This window comes from Anomaloglossus baeobatrachus, chromosome 7, assembly GCF_048569485.1.
Source record: "Anomaloglossus baeobatrachus isolate aAnoBae1 chromosome 7, aAnoBae1.hap1, whole genome shotgun sequence".
Classification (NCBI taxonomy): Eukaryota; Metazoa; Chordata; class Amphibia; order Anura; family Aromobatidae; genus Anomaloglossus; species Anomaloglossus baeobatrachus.
Genome location: NC_134359.1, coordinates 259222037 through 259235082, shown reverse-complemented (window position 1 = coordinate 259235082; position 13046 = coordinate 259222037).

Sequence of the window (13046 nt, the reverse complement as noted above, 5' to 3'; positions counted from 1 at the left end):
ACAGAGGCTGGATAACACCTCCCATACAGAGACTGGATAACACCTCCCATACAGAGACTGGATAACATCCCCCATACAGAGACTGGAAAACACCTCCCATACAGAGGCTGGATAACACCCCCCATACAGAGACTGGATAACACCCCCCATACATAGACTGGATAACATCCCCCATACAGAGACTGGAAAACACCTCCCATACAGAGGCTGGATAACATCCCCCATACAGAGACTGGATAACACCCCCATACAGAGACTGGATAACACCTCCCATACAGAGACTGGATAACACCTCCCATACAGAGACTGGATAACATCCCCCATACAGAGACTGGAAAACACCTCCCATACAGAGGCTGGATAACATCCCCATACAGAGACTGGATAACACCTCCCATACAGAGGCTGTGACTCGCCCACCCCAGGGCTATGGGACACCCGGTGCCGGGCTGGACTAGTCCGGTGGTAGTCAGTGGTGGCTGGGCCCGGCTCCGTGGCCCTGGTGGGTGTCAGTAGAATATGTGGCTTGCTTGTTAATGGTTGTGTTCGTGACGCCACCTGTGGTATGCGGCTAATAAGCCGCCGCTGCCGTGTGAGGCCTCCGGGATGATATTATGGCAGCTATGATGGTACTGCTCCCCACAGGTGGAGCAATGCCCGGGGCACAGTTGGTGCTTGTGAAAGTCTATGGTGCTGTGTGACTAACACGGTGCAGGGCCGACAGGCGAGGAAAGAACCAGGCACAAACAACAGTCTCTTTACCTTTTCCTCTTTTACTCTGGGAACAGTCCAGTCCTGGGAGACCGTTACAGGTGGTGATGGGGATCCGGTCGGCCTGGAAGTACTTGGGGTGATCTTTCTGGCCAGATGAGTATGAGGCCTACTCCTGTACCTTTCTTGGTGATGACAGGACCCTGCTTCTCTGAATCCAGCAATGGCCCTCTTCGCTGCTGGGACCAATAGCACGTCCCTTCCCTCTGTAGGTGGCTGCGCAGGCCCACTCCCTGGTGCTTCTCCGCTGGGGTCCACACCGGGCCCTGATGCTGCAGCTGTACCTTGGATGTGTCTGGGCCAGGGGCTTGCAGCTCCCCTGCCCTTCGGATTCGGCTACCAGGGACGGATTTTATACCCTGGCAACCACAGACTCCGATGTCCGAGTCTCTCTGCTGCCTCTCAGCTACTCCTGCTTCTCTGGGCCAAACTGCTCCAGCTCTAGGCCCCAGATTCACAGGACAGCTCACTCTGTGTCTGTTCACTTCTGCTGCTCCCTACAGACTAACTAACTCCTCCCCCAGGTCAGGCTTAAGGAAGCTCCCTGAAACTTCAGGTTCAGAGCTCCCCCTACTGGCCTGAGGGAGAAACTGCGGTGGATGTTAACTTACTGGCCAGTAGATTTCCCCATTACCTCCAGGCTCAGCATTAACCCTCAGGAGGGCAATGCCGTTGTGGCGACCAGGTCCTAGGGCGCCACAGCTAGATAACACCCCCCATACAGAGACTGGAAAACACCTCCCATACAGAGACTGGATAACACCTCCCATACAGAGACTGGATAACACCCCCCATACAGAGACTGGATAACACCCCCCATACAGAGACTGGAAAACACCTCCCATACAGAGGCTGGATAACACCTCCCATACAGAGACTGGATAACACCCCCCATACAGAGACTGGATAACACCCCCCATACAGAGACTGGATAACACCCCCATACAGAGACTGGATAACACCCCCATACAGAGACTGGATAACACCCCCATACAGAGACTGGATAACACCCCCATACAGAGACTGGATAACACCCCCCATACAGAGACTGGATAACACCCCCCATACAGAGACTGGATAACACCTCCCATACAGAGGCTGGATAACACCTCCCATACAGAGACTGGATAACACCCCCCATACAGAGACTGGATAACACCCCCATACAGAGACTGGATAACACCCCCATACAGAGACTGGATAACACCCCCATACAGAGACTGGATAACACCCCCATACAGAGACTGGATAACACCCCCCATACAGAGGCTGGATAACACCCCCATACAGAGACTGGATAACACCTCCCATACAGAGACTGGATAACACCTCCCATACAGAGACTGGATAACACCTCCCATACAGAGACTGGATAACACCCCCCATACAGAGACTGGATAACACCCCCATACAGAGACTGGATAACACCTCCCATACAGAGACTGGATAACACCCCCATACAGAGACTGGATAACACCTCCCATACAGAGGCTGGATAACACCTCCCATACAGAGACTGGATAACACCCCCCATACAGAGACTGGATAACACCCCCATACAGAGACTGGATAACACCCCCATACAGAGACTGGATAACACCCCCATACAGAGACTGGATAACACCCCCATACAGAGGCTGGATAACACCCCCATACAGAGACTGGATAACATCCCCCATACAGAGACTGGATAACACCGTCCATACAGAGACTGGATAACACCCCCCATACAGAGACTGGATAACACCCCTCTGTACAGAGACTGGATAACACCTCCCATACAGAGACTGGATAACACCCCCCATACAGAGACTGGATAACACCTCCCATACAGAGGCTGGATAACACCTCCCATACAGAGACTGGATAACACCCCCCATACAGAGACTGGATAACACCCCCATACAGAGACTGGATAACACCCCCATACAGAGACTGGATAACACCCCCATACAGAGACTGGATAACACCTCCCATACAGAGGCTGGATAACACCTCCCATACAGAGACTGGATAACACCCCCCATACAGAGACTGGATAACACCCCCATACAGAGACTGGATAACACCCCCATACAGAGACTGGATAACACCCCCATACAGAGGCTGGATAACACCCCCATACAGAGACTGGATAACATCCCCCATACAGAGACTGGATAACACCGTCCATACAGAGACTGGATAACACCCCCCATACAGAGACTGTATAACACCCCCATACAGAGACTGGATAACACCCCCATACAGAGACTGGATAACACCTCCCATACAGAGGCTGGATAACACCCCCCATACATAGACTGGATAACACCTCCCATACAGAGACTGGATAACACCCCCCATACAGAGACTGGATAACACCCCCATACAGAGACTGGATAACACCTCCCATACAGAGACTGGATAACATCCCCATACAGAGACTGGATAACACCCCCCATACAGAGACTGGATAACATCCCCATACAGCGACTGGATAACACCTCCCATACAGAGACTGGATAACACCCCCCATACAGAGACTGGATAACACCTCCCATACAGAGGCTGGATAACACCTCCCATACAGAGACTGGATAACACCCCCATACAGAGGCTGGATAACACCCCCATACAGAGGCTGGATAACACCCCCCATACAGAGGCTGGATAACACCCCCCATACAGAGGCTGGATAACACCCCCATACAGAGACTGGATAACACCTCCATACAGAGACTGGATAACACCCACCATACAGAGACTGGATAACACCCCCATACAGAGACTGGATAACACCGTCCATACAGAGACTGGATAACACCCCCATACAGAGACTGGATAACACCTCCATACAGAGACTGGATAACACCCACCATACAGAGACTGGATAACACCCCCATACAGAGACTGGATAACACCGTCCATACAGAGACTGGATAACACCCCCCATACAGAGGCTGGATAACACCCCCCATACAGAGACTGGATAACACCCCCCATACAGAGGCTGGATAACACCCCCCATACAGAGACTGGATAACACCCCCATACAGAGACTGGATAACACCTCCCATACAGAGACTGGATAACACCCCCATACAGAGGCTGGATAACACCTCCCATACAGAGACTGGATAACACCCCCATACAGAGACTGGATAACACCCCCATACAGAGACTGGATAACACCCCCATACAGAGACTGGATAACACCCCCATACAGAGACTGGATAACACCCCCCATACAGAGACTGGATAACACCCCCATACAGAGACTGGATAACACCCCCCATACAGAGGCTGGATAACACCCCCATACAGAGACTGGATAACACCCCCATACAGAGACTGGATAACACCCCCATACAGAGACTGGATAACACCCCCCATACAGAGACTGGATAACACCCCCCATACAGAGACTGGATAACACCCCCATACAGAGACTGGATAACACCTCCCATACAGAGACTGGATAACACCTCCCATACAGAGACTGGATAACACCCCCCATACAGAGACTGGATAACACCCCCATACAGAGACTGGATAACACCCCCCATACAGAGACTGGATAACACCCCCATACAGAGACTGGATAACACCCCCATACAGAGACTGGATAACACCCCCATACAGAGACTGGATAACACCCCCATACAGAGGCTGGATAACACCCCCATACAGAGACTGGATAACATCCCCCATACAGAGACTGGATAACACCGTCCATACAGAGACTGGATAACACCCCCCATACAGAGACTGTATAACACCCCCATACAGAGACTGGATAACACCCCCATACAGAGACTGGATAACACCTCCCATACAGAGGCTGGATAACACCCCCCATACATAGACTGGATAACACCTCCCATACAGAGACTGGATAACACCCCCCATACAGAGACTGGATAACACCCCCATACAGAGACTGGATAACACCTCCCATACAGAGACTGGATAACACCCCCCATACAGAGACTGGATAACATCCCCATACAGAGACTGGATAACACCCCCATACAGAGACTGGATAACATCCCCATACAGCGACTGGATAACACCTCCCATACAGAGACTGGATAACACCTCCATACAGATGCTGGATAACACCCCCCATACAGAGACTGGATAACACCTCCCATACAGAGACTGGATAACACCCCCATACAGAGGCTGGATAACACCCCCCATACAGAGGCTGGATAACACCCCCATACAGAGGCTGGATAACACCCCCCATACAGAGGCTGGATAACACCCCCCATACAGAGGCTGGATAACACCCCCATACAGAGACTGGATAACACCTCCCATACAGAGACTGGATAACACCCACCATACAGAGACTGGATAACACCCACCATACAGAGACTGGATAACACCCCCATACAGAGACTGGATAACACCGTCCATACAGAGACTGGATAACACCCCCATACAGAGACTGGATAACACCTCCATACAGAGACTGGATAACACCCACCATACAGAGACTGGATAACACCCCCCATACAGAGACTGGATAACACCCCCATACAGAGACTGGATAACACCTCCCATACAGAGACTGGATAACACCCCCATACAGAGACTGGATAACACCCCCATACAGAGACTGGATAACACCGTCCATACAGAGACTGGATAACACCCCCCATACAGAGGCTGGATAACACCCCCCATACAGAGACTGGATAACACCCCCCATACAGAGGCTGGATAACACCCCCATACAGAGACTGGATAACACCCCCATACAGAGACTGGATAACACCTCCCATACAGAGGCTGGATAACACCTCCCATACAGAGACTGGATAACACCCCCATACAGAGGCTGGATAACACCCCCATACAGAGGCTGGATAACACCCCCATACAGAGACTGGATAACACCCCCCATACAGAGACTGGATAACACCTCCCATACAGAGGCTGGATAACACCTCCCATACAGAGACTGGATAACACCCCCATACAGAGGCTGGATAACACCCCCATACAGAGACTGGATAACACCCCCCATACAGAGACTGGATAACACCCCCCATACAGAGGCTGGATAACACCTCCCATACAGAGACTGGATAACACCCCCATACAGAGGCTGGATAACACCCCCATACAGAGGCTGGATAACACCCCCCATACAGAGGCTGGATAACACCCCCCATACAGAGGCTGGATAACACCCCCATACAGAGACTGGATAACACCTCCATACAGAGACTGGATAACACCCACCATACAGAGACTGGATAACACCCCCATACAGAGACTGGATAACACCGTCCATACAGAGACTGGATAACACCCCCATACAGAGACTGGATAACACCCCCATACAGAGACTGGATAACACCGTCCATACAGAGACTGGATAACACCCCCCATACAGAGGCTGGATAACACCCCCCATACAGAGACTGGATAACACCCCCCATACAGAGGCTGGATAACACCCCCATACAGAGACTGGATAACACCCCCATACAGAGACTGGATAACACCTCCCATACAGAGACTGGATAACACCCCCATACAGAGGCTGGATAACACCTCCCATACAGAGACTGGATAACACCTCCCATACAGAGACTGGATAACACCCCCTATACAGAGACTGGACACTGCTGTGTGAATACTGACATGAAAAATTCAATAGCTATTTGTAAGAATGAAATGTGAAAAATGGAACCTGCATTACTGCCATGAATATATGAATAAAGAGAAATTTAGCTACTGAATTGATCAATGCAGAAGAGCCCCAACACTACGCCAAAGTATTTCTCTACGTTGGGGTCCCTAGCTTGTGTGTGTCCTCTCATGCAGTTAAAAAACTTACCGTGTATGGGACGCTGATGTTAGTAGTTTTTTCGTTTGTGAACCCTCCCCATACACACCTATTGCCAATCCACATTATACGCATATATAGCCTGGGTCTCAGCGTCCCATACACGGTAAGTTTTTTAACTGCATGAGAGGACACACACAAGCTAGGGACCCCAACGTAGAGAAATACTTTGGCGTAGTGTTGGGGCTCTATTGCATTGATCAATTCAGTAGCTAAATTTCTCTTTATTCATATATTCATGGCAGTAATGCAGGTTCCATTTTTCACATTTCATTCTTACACATAGCTATTGAATTTTTTATGTCAGTATTCACACAGCAGTTTCTGCTATTCCATGTATTCCCCTTCCATGGTCACTGGTGTGCATACCTTATCTCCCCATAGTGATGTTTTTTAGGTTTTTTGCACCCAGTTCAGACATAGAGTGGAGTTCCAAACGTTATTCCTTAATGTTAGTAGTTTTTTCGTTTGTGAACCCTCCCCATACACACCTATTGCCAATCCACATTATACGCATATATAGCCTGGGTCTCAGCGTCCCATACACGGTAAGTTTTTTAACTGCATGAGAGGACACACACAAGCTAGGGACCCCAACGTAGAGAAATACTTTGGCGTAGTGTTGGGGCTCTTCTGCATTGATCAATTCAGTAGCTAAATTTCTCTTTATTCATATATTCATGGCAGTAATGCAGGTTCCATTTTTCACATTTCATTCTTACAAATAGCTATTGAATTTTTCATGTCAGTATTCACACAGCAGTTTCTGCTATTCCATGTATTCCCCTTCCATGGTCACTGGTGTGCATACCTTATCTCCCCATACCTCCCATACAGAGACTGGATAACACCCCCATACAGAGACTGGATAACACCCCCATACAGAGACTGGATAACACCCCCATACAGAGGCTGGATAACACCTCCCATACAGAGACTGGATAACACCCCCATACAGAGGCTGGATAACACCCCCATACAGAGGCTGGATAACACCTCCCATACAGAGGCTGGATAACACCCCCATACAGAGACTGGATAACACCCCCATACAGAGACTGGATAACACCGTCCATACAGAGACTGGATAACACCCCCATACAGAGACTGGATAACACCTCCATACAGAGACTGGATAACACCCACCATACAGAGACTGGATAACACCCCCATACAGAGACTGGATAACACCCCCATACAGAGACTGGATAACACCCACCATACAGAGACTGGATAACACCCCCATACAGAGACTGGATAACACCCCCATACAGAGACTGGATAACACCCCCATACAGAGGCTGGATAACACCTCCCATACAGAGACTGGATAACACCCCCATACAGAGGCTGGATAACACCCCCATACAGAGGCTGGATAACACCTCCCATACAGAGGCTGGATAACACCCCCATACAGAGACTGGATAACACCCCCATACAGAGACTGGATAACACCGTCCATACAGAGACTGGATAACACCCCCATACAGAGACTGGATAACACCTCCATACAGAGACTGGATAACACCCACCATACAGAGACTGGATAACACCCCCATACAGAGACTGGATAACACCGTCCATACAGAGACTGGATAACACCCCCCATACAGAGGCTGGATAACACCCCCCATACAGAGACTGGATAACACCCCCCATACAGAGACTGGATAACACCCCCCATACAGAGGCTGGATAACACCCCCCATACAGAGACTGGATAACACCTCCCATACAGAGACTGGATAACACCTCCCATACAGAGACTGGATAACACCCCCCATACAGAGACTGGATAACACCCCCATACAGAGACTGGATAACACCCCCCATACAGAGGCTGGATAACACCCCCCATACAGAGACTGGATAACACCCCCCATACAGAGGCTGGATAACACCCCCATACAGAGACTGGATAACACCCCCATACAGAGACTGGATAACACCCCCATACAGAGACTGGATAACACCCCCCATACAGAGACTGGATAACACCCCCCATACAGAGACTGGATAACACCCCCATACAGAGACTGGATAACACCTCCCATACAGAGACTGGATAACACCTCCCATACAGAGACTGGATAACACCCCCCATACAGAGACTGGATAACACCCCCATACAGAGACTGGATAACACCCCCCATACAGAGACTGGATAACACCCCCATACAGAGACTGGATAACACCCCCATACAGAGACTGGATAACACCCCCATACAGAGACTGGATAACACCCCCATACAGAGGCTGGATAACACCCCCCATACAGAGACTGGATAACACCGTCCATACAGAGACTGGATAACACCCCCCATACAGAGACTGTATAACACCCCCATACAGAGACTGGATAACACCCCCATACAGAGACTGGATAACACCTCCCATACAGAGGCTGGATAACACCCCCCATACATAGACTGGATAACACCTCCCATACAGAGACTGGATAACACCCCCCATACAGAGACTGGATAACACCCCCATACAGAGACTGGATAACACCTCCCATACAGAGACTGGATAACACCCCCCATACAGAGACTGGATAACATCCCCATACAGAGACTGGATAACACCCCCATACAGAGACTGGATAACATCCCCATACAGCGACTGGATAACACCTCCCATACAGAGACTGGATAACACCTCCATACAGATGCTGGATAACACCCCCCATACAGAGACTGGATAACACCTCCCATACAGAGACTGGATAACACCCCCATACAGAGGCTGGATAACACCCCCCATACAGAGGCTGGATAACACCCCCATACAGAGGCTGGATAACACCCCCCATACAGAGGCTGGATAACACCCCCCATACAGAGGCTGGATAACACCCCCATACAGAGACTGGATAACACCTCCCATACAGAGACTGGATAACACCCACCATACAGAGACTGGATAACACCCACCATACAGAGACTGGATAACACCCCCATACAGAGACTGGATAACACCGTCCATACAGAGACTGGATAACACCCCCATACAGAGACTGGATAACACCTCCATACAGAGACTGGATAACACCCACCATACAGAGACTGGATAACACCCCCATACAGAGACTGGATAACACCGTCCATACAGAGACTGGATAACACCCCCCATACAGAGGCTGGATAACACCCCCCATACAGAGACTGGATAACACCCCCCATACAGAGGCTGGATAACACCCCCATACAGAGACTGGATAACACCCCCATACAGAGACTGGATAACACCTCCCATACAGAGGCTGGATAACACCTCCCATACAGAGACTGGATAACACCCCCCATACAGAGACTGGATAACACCCCCATACAGAGACTGGATAACACCCCCCATACAGAGGCTGGATAACACCCCCATACAGAGACTGGATAACACCTCCCATACAGAGGCTGGATAACACCTCCCATACAGAGACTGGATAACACCCCCATACAGAGGCTGGATAACACCCCCATACAGAGGCTGGATAACACCCCCCATACAGAGGCTGGATAACACCCCCCATACAGAGGCTGGATAACACCCCCATACAGAGACTGGATAACACCTCCATACAGAGACTGGATAACACCCACCATACAGAGACTGGATAACACCCCCATACAGAGACTGGATAACACCCCCATACAGAGACTGGATAACACCGTCCATACAGAGACTGGATAACACCCCCATACAGAGACTGGATAACACCTCCATACAGAGACTGGATAACACCCACCATACAGAGACTGGATAACACCGTCCATACAGAGACTGGATAACACCCCCCATACAGAGGCTGGATAACACCCCCCATACAGAGACTGGATAACACCCCCCATACAGAGGCTGGATAACACCCCCATACAGAGACTGGATAACACCCCCATACAGAGACTGGATAACACCCCCCATACAGAGACTGGATAACACCCCCATACAGAGGCTGGATAACACCTCCCATACAGAGACTGGATAACACCTCCCATACAGAGACTGGATAACACCCCCTATACAGAGACTGGACACTGCTGTGTGAATACTGACATGAAAAATTCAATAGCTATTTGTAAGAATGAAATGTGAAAAATGGAACCTGCATTACTGCCATGAATATATGAATAAAGAGAAATTTAGCTACTGAATTGATCAATGCAGAAGAGCCCCAACACTACGCCAAAGTATTTCTCTACGTTGGGGTCCCTAGCTTGTGTGTGTCCTCTCATGCAGTTAAAAAACTTACCGTGTATGGGACGCTGATGTTAGTAGTTTTTTCGTTTGTGAACCCTCCCCATACACACCTATTGCCAATCCACATTATACGCATATATAGCCTGGGTCTCAGCGTCCCATACACGGTAAGTTTTTTAACTGCATGAGAGGACACACACAAGCTAGGGACCCCAACGTAGAGAAATACTTTGGCGTAGTGTTGGGGCTCTTCTGCATTGATCAATTCAGTAGCTAAATTTCTCTTTATTCATATATTCATGGCAGTAATGCAGGTTCCATTTTTCACATTTCATTCTTACAAATAGCTATTGAATTTTTCATGTCAGTATTCACACAGCAGTTTCTGCTATTCCATGTATTCCCCTTCCATGGTCACTGGTGTGCATACCTTATCTCCCCATAGTGATGTTTTTTAGGTTTTTTGCACCCAGTTCAGACATAGAGTGGAGTTCCAAACGTTATTCCTTAATGTTAGTAGTTTTTTCGTTTGTGAACCCTCCCCATACACACCTATTGCCAATCCACATTATACGCATATATAGCCTGGGTCTCAGCGTCCCATACACGGTAAGTTTTTTAACTGCATGAGAGGACACACACAGGCTAGGGACCCCAACGTAGAGAAATACTTTGGCGTAGTGTTGGGGCTCTTCTGCATTGATCAATTCAGTAGCTAAATTTCTCTTTATTCATATATTCATGGCAGTAATGCAGGTTCCATTTTTCACATTTCATTCTTACAAATAGCTATTGAATTTTTCATGTCAGTATTCACACAGCAGTTTCTGCTATTCCATGTATTCCCCTTCCATGGTCACTGGTGTGCATACCTTATCTCCCCATACCTCCCATACAGAGACTGGATAACACCCCCATACAGAGACTGGATAACACCCCCATACAGAGACTGGATAACACCCCCATACAGAGGCTGGATAACACCTCCCATACAGAGACTGGATAACACCCCCATACAGAGGCTGGATAACACCCCCATACAGAGGCTGGATAACACCTCCCATACAGAGGCTGGATAACACCCCCATACAGAGACTGGATAACACCCCCATACAGATGCTGGATAACACCCCCATACAGAGACTGGATAACACCCCCATACAGAGGCTGGATAACACCCCCCATACAGAGGCTGGATAAGATCCTCCATACAGAGACTGGATAACACCCCCATACAGAGGCTGGATAACATCCCCCATACAGAGACTGGATAACACCCCCCATACAGAGACTGGATAACACCCCCATACAGAGGCTGGATAACACCCCCATACAGAGACTGGATAACACCCCCATACAGAGACTGGAAAACACCCCCATACAGAGACTGGATAACACCTCCCATACAGAGACTGGATAACACCCCCATACAGAGACTGGATAACACCCCCCATACAGAGACTGGATAACACCCCCATACAGAGGCTGGATAACACCCCCATACAGAGACTGGATAACACCCCCATACAGAGACTGGATAACACCCCCATACAGAGACTGGATAACACCCCCATACAGAGACTGGATAACACCTCCCATACAGAGGCTGGATAACACCCCCCATACAGAGACTGGATAACACCTCCCATACAGAGTCTGGATAACACCTCCCATACATAGACTGGATAACATCCCCCATACAGAGACTGGATAACACCCCCATACAGAGACTGGATAACACCCACCATACAGAGGCTGGATAACACCCCCATACAGAGACTGGATAACACCTCCCATACAGAGACTGGATAACACCCCCCATACAGAGACTGGATAACACCCCCCATACAGAGACTGGATAACACCTCCCATACAGAGACTGGATAACACCTCCCATACAGAGACTGGATAACACCCCCATACATAGACTGGATAACATCCCCCATACAGAGACTGGATAACACCCCCATACAGAGACTGGATAACACCTCCCATACAGAGACTGGATAACACCTCCCATACAGAGACTGGATAACATCCCCCATACAGAGGCTGGATAACACCCCCCATACAGAGACTGGATAACACCCCCATACATAGACTGGATAACACCTCCCATACAGAGACTGGATAACACCCCCCATACAGAGGCTGGATAACACCTCCCATACAGAGACTGGATAACACCTCCCATACAGAGACTGGATAACACCTCCCATACAGAGAC